Below are 6,009 nucleotides of genomic sequence, written 5' to 3' on the forward strand. Positions count from 1 at the left end.
AAAAGAGACAGCAGAAGAGACAGATAGAGGATGTTCCTTTAGTGTTGCCAAAGTGCATGTTTAAAATAATATGAGGGGATATGCTGCCCCCTTGTGGACACAGCAAACACAGGACAGGAGCTCCAGTTACACTTCAGGTTTAAAACCATCATGGAACGATGTCAAAAATGTATCACATGTAACATGTCTTGCTAATTCCGTGACCCTTTTAATGGTCTGTTACAGTGTACAGTATGGACTACAGTGTGTAAATCATATACGTGTGTGTCTGTGCATATAACTTACATTTCCGAGAATGATTGACTGTCTCCATACTCCGGCTTGTGTAGCCCACTATAGACTATACAGACTATACAGTATACGAGCCCACCCTGCAGTTTGAGAAACAGCTCAACGTAATTAACCATGAAAGCAAGACTGTGACGAGCGGACTTTGTGTCCATAAGCGACCATGCTAAATGCTCAAACATAGTTTAACAGTAACATAAGTAAGGAGATAAAGTCAGCGAGCTGATTCGTTAATACGTTTCTAAGTTTGCTAACATTAGCTAGCTAACGCTAGCCACCAGAAGCCAATGGCCAAACCAGACATAAGTTAGCAGAGAGACCTTTGGCCAGCATGTAAACAGACGAAATTACATCACCAGGTACGTTTTTAAGTTGTTAATTAAATTTACCGCAGCTGACTAACGTTAGCTAATTAGCTAGCTTGCAAACCGACATTTTTCAAGGATGAAGGTGTTTGGTCGCTCATTTGTTATATTATATTATTCGTATTTTTTTACAACGTAAGAACAATATTGTTCTTACATTGTAAAAATGTGAAAGTAATCGTATTTATCTATAATTCTATAGAACATTTAAATAACGTTATAGACATTTTTACATTTTGATTTACGTTGTAGAAATGATGGAAAGACATTTCCATTTAATCTTTGTTTTTGGATTGGGAACATATATGTACAATATGAGGGAAGACCAGCGCAAATTGGGAGATTTTATTTTTTTAAATACCTTAAGAACTGCAGTTTCTAAATTACCTTCAGGGTAACTATCACAAAACCAAACCAAACATATATATTTCTACCTTATATCTCTCATAGACTCATAGATCAGATCGAGCAGATATTGATACTGTAGCAGAAAAGAAATGTGCAGTTAAATTCAGTAGGACTTACAAACGTATAACAATATAGATTAAACCCAGCTATACAGATTCTGACTAAACAATACGGAATGTATTCAATCACTCAGGAGCTACCCAGTTATGCAGAGAATGAAGAAAGCAAGTTATTCACTTTGAATGCCTTTTCCATTTCTCCTGCACGTTTTCCTCATGTTATGTCATTATTATTATGTGAGAGGTAGTGTTCCTATCCTCTTTGGTGTTCAGGATGTAAATGTGCTCACCTGCTCAGCAGGCAATTCTGTTTCTTAAGGCAATCCAAATTAAACATCTAGTATATTCCCACAATGTGACCTCCTCCACAGTGGTTAACAGCTTTAGGCTGCAACTCTTTTTTTCTCAGACTATTTTCTAGATGAAGAGAACCTTTGAATTCCACATGGATCAAGTGTCAGGTGAAGGTGAAGTTATCCTTTCTGCTGTACTCATTCATCATCAGTAATCGACAGGTTTTTAAGTGGAGTGTCCGTATCCGTCAGTGACACTCAGAGCCTCTGAAGAGCTCTCCCGTCGTGCTCCACCTGCAAGGTGCTTACCGTGTGTCCTCAGTTTGTCCTCAGTTGTCACGTTGTTTTTTAACCGTTAACATATCATGAAAAGCCCCAGTGTCAAAGACATGGAAGAGATCAGTGGTCTTAAAAAAGTTTCATGTTGTGGTGACATTAAGACTAAAAAATAGTACTTACTTGGAAAAAGGATTACATTTCACTGGGAATAATTCAACATTTTACTAATAATTTTGCTGCAATAAAAAAAATATTTTACTTACAATTCAGCTGCTATAAAAAAAGATTACACACATCTGCGGGTCTATACATGACCTGGCTTTCTTTTCAATTAAAGTATGATAGGAGAAAAAACATAAAAGATTTAGCAGCATTAAAGCAGACTATTGGAGAACAAATAAAGTGGGTGGATAAAGGTCAATTACATTTTAAAGAGCTCAAGGGTGTCAGTACACCGTGACATCACTGTTGGGTGTGTTTACAGAGGCAACACAGGACAGTTTAAAAAAAAAACGCATGTCTTTCCATTGATTTTGAATGGGGGTAGTGCGTTAAGGATGCTGCGGGGCTTGTCCCAGAGGGGACACGCTCTGAGGACCTGCGGCGAAAAGCTGAGATTGACTAAACTTTTGGAGAAACGCAACCCCACGTCATGCTGCAGTGGCCAATCATGTAACCGGTGATCAGACTTGTTGGTTTGTTTTGAGGCGTTGTGAGAGTCCTGTACAGTAAACGTGGAACATCACTGCCTCTTCTCTTACTACATCTATGTCACTGCCACAAGAAAGTTTTAAAACATGAAACGTCAGCGCTAACCTGCCATGGAGTTTGTGTAACAGCTGAAATGTGTTCTGCAATGATGTGTCTTACTCGTCTCTTTGCGTTCTCTCTTTCTCTGTAAAATCAAGCTGCCTTCAAGTGCTAACTGAAACGTCGAGGTCTATAAACAATCTGATGGAAAAAAGTATTTCTGAAATATAAAAGTCTACTTGTACTACATTGGGGGAACACAACAGGACGTCACACAAATGGCTCGTTTCATTCCCCGCCGGATTGCTTTTTTTGGTCTGAACGTAGCTTTAGCCTCCATCTTTAGGCTATGCTGTGTTCCAGAACCACTTTTTAGCCCGCATGTTACGACTTTAAGTCACAACTCACCACTTGGTAGCGTTCCAGGTTAACAGGAAAACAAACCCTTCTAGCTGGCGTTAGGGTTAGTTAGCGGATACCTAACGTTGACTTTAGCTAGCATTAGGTGATATAACGATTTCTAGTCTGCAACATATTTTGGGCTTCATTTAATAAACATAACCTGTAGGAATACACAATCACATGTGTATTGTTTTGATTACACTGTGCAGAATTACATTACATTGCCTATTTATGTATATTTATTTCTGTTTCTCGCTGTTAATCACCGGCGTCTGGACATCAGCAGGGGTCGATATTGTTGTTTATGTGTGTGTGAGACGTCAAACTGTAACTGGGAGTACAATGATCTGGAGTTCATGAGTAAGTTACGGCTTTGACTGCCGTTCCAGGTCACTATTTTATTAAATATTAACAAGTTAAATCCATTAGATGGCTGCCTGCAAACCCTGGTCCTATTATCTTAGCAGGGTGCACGTTGGGGCGTCAATCTAGTGATGGTTTCTCTGCAGGACTTGTGATCAGAGACCTGTTTGTTTCACTATCCAGCTTTTGTTCTGTAACGATGTGTTGGTGGCACAGATCCCAGCTAAATGTAGGAGCATTACAACATAGTTTCAAATAACCCTTCAGGCTTGGTCTGTCCGTCTCGCAATCCAAAAATGATTAAATATTGTGAAATCATCGACAAAAAATAGACAATGAGTGAAAAAGATGTTAGTGAAAAACACATTTTAATGCCTTACATTTTGAGTGTAAAATAATAAATCTAATGTAATCATTTAGTTAATACATCTAATTAGTAAATGTGCAGTTTAATTGGCTAACAAATTTAGATAACTGAGCTGAGAGATTTGTCATGGATCTTTGCGGTTCAAAACCTCTAAATCAGCTTTCTGTATGCAGAAACGTTTGCACCTTGCTCTTAAGAAAAACGCCACTTTTTGCTGTACTCCTCTGAGATGTCACCTTGCACAACCTCCTCTCCAACCTGCCCCACTTCTGTGTGTGTGTTTGTGTGTGTGGCTCCTGTATGAACCACTAAGCGGCAGCGTTGCCCTACAGTCCGACGTGCACCGCTACTGTAGATAAAGATAAGACCCGCTGGCACTTAGAAAATGCTGATCTGCATCTTCATTTGCATTCACTTGAGTCGACTGAGGGAATGTGAGCTGAATCAACATGATGCTGTGATAATTGATATTGTTATCATGTAGATATCTGGATGATCCCTGATGATCTCAGGCATAGTTCAAACTTTGCAGGCGAGGAGATGAGAGCTGGGATAGTGAACAGGTATGAGAGGAATCATTATTCAGAGATATGGGTTTGTATGTGTGTGTGTGTGTGTGTGTGTGTGTGTGTGTGTGTGTGTGTGTGTGAACAACTTTAGTGTACAGTATTGCTGGCAGCTTCATACTGCCTCTTTAAGTGAGGCTGTAAGGTGTTTTTGCTGACCCAAAACAAATCTAATTTCTATCTCACTTGCTCCCAATCTGCCTTCTGTCTGTACCACACACACACACACACACACACACACACGCACGCACGCGCACACGCACACACATCTCTTGAGATGCCTTCATACCAGATGAAGGTTCTTACAATTAGTGGATTGCTGACACAAAGCAGTATATTGACTGCATTTTCATACACAAACTTATCTATATATAAATATGGTTTTCAAGTTGTTACACTTTTCAATGTACTTTACTCACCCCCCCCCACACACACACTGTCTTTCTCTCTCTTTCTCTCTCTCACTCTCTCTTTGTGTTGTTGCTTTTGTGTCTGCTCCTCTCTGAGTCTAGCTAAATGGCTTTCTATTCACCAGTGAGAAAATGTCATCACTTAGTGTGCGTGCGTAGGTGTGTGCAAGAGCAGAGTGTGTACTTTTTTTGAGACATTGTAAAGTATCACTTTGGATATTCTATTCTGTTCTATTCACCCAAACCGCAAAGAAAATCTATATCCCTCCCACATATAGTGGTAGCTCACCATGCAAATAGTTTTTTGTCGTCATTTGTCTGGATTTGTTTCAATGTCACTTTTAGATGATTTAATCTCCTTTGTGTTGTAGTTGTGGCGGAAGGCTTGGCAGCACACACTCCTATTTTTCAACATATAAAATCTACAACTAAACTGTAACTACAACTAAACATTTTATATTAATTTATGTGTGTGTTTTAGGTGAAGTCTGGTGATATTCTATATTATTATTATAGTCTGCAAATCCCACAATAAAGACCAAAACTAATAAAAAATCATGCACCATCCTGCTGCTGCAAATAGTCACTAATACACCAAATGTGTATTAATCCACGGCTGAAAATAGTCCCCAACAACTGCACTATTTACTTCTTCTCACATGCCCCCCCCCCCCCCCCCCCCCCCCCCCCCCCCCCCCCCCCCCCCCCCCCCACCCCCACCCACACACACACACACACACACTGATAATGTCACAGATTAACCTGCTCCCTGAATGTCAAAGGTCAGACAGGAAGAGCAGTTGACTCCTCTCAAAGTCAACTCTCACTCCTTCTCTCAGTCTCCTCTCCCTCCCTCTCTCCTGTTTCCCCTCCCTTTGTTCTTGTCATTTAGTTTTTCACCTGCAGTAACATTGCTCTCTCTTTACCCCCCTCCTTCAGCCTCCTCCCTTGGCTTTTATATTGATTTACTCTGTATCCTGTGGTCTCATTCTTGTGGTGAAGGTTTCCGGTTGAAAACCGATGACATTTAGCTTACTGTCACCACACATGGTTCATTTAAACCCCATAAAATAGTGCTTTTGCTTTTACAGTAAATGCAGATGCTGTGAAAGTTAAAGTAGGATTGCAGACATGTTGAACATCTAAGGGTATATAAACCATTTTGCTATATCTCAGAAGTGTAACTCAAAGGCCTGAATGCTTTTGGTATACACCTAAACACAACTTGGAACACGTTGATTCCCTATAACTCTACTTTCCCATTCCTCCACTGGTCCTTGTTACCATGGAGATGTCTCAGATCCGAGGTAGGCTTTAATTGAGGGGAAAGAGCGAGACAATGAAAGGTAACGAGAAAGACAGCATTTATCAGGTCAAATTAATAGAGGCACTGCACGCACACACACACACACACACACACACACACACACACACACACACACACACACACACACACACA

This window comes from Etheostoma cragini, chromosome 14, assembly GCF_013103735.1.
Source record: "Etheostoma cragini isolate CJK2018 chromosome 14, CSU_Ecrag_1.0, whole genome shotgun sequence".
Taxonomy (NCBI): Eukaryota; Metazoa; Chordata; class Actinopteri; order Perciformes; family Percidae; genus Etheostoma; species Etheostoma cragini.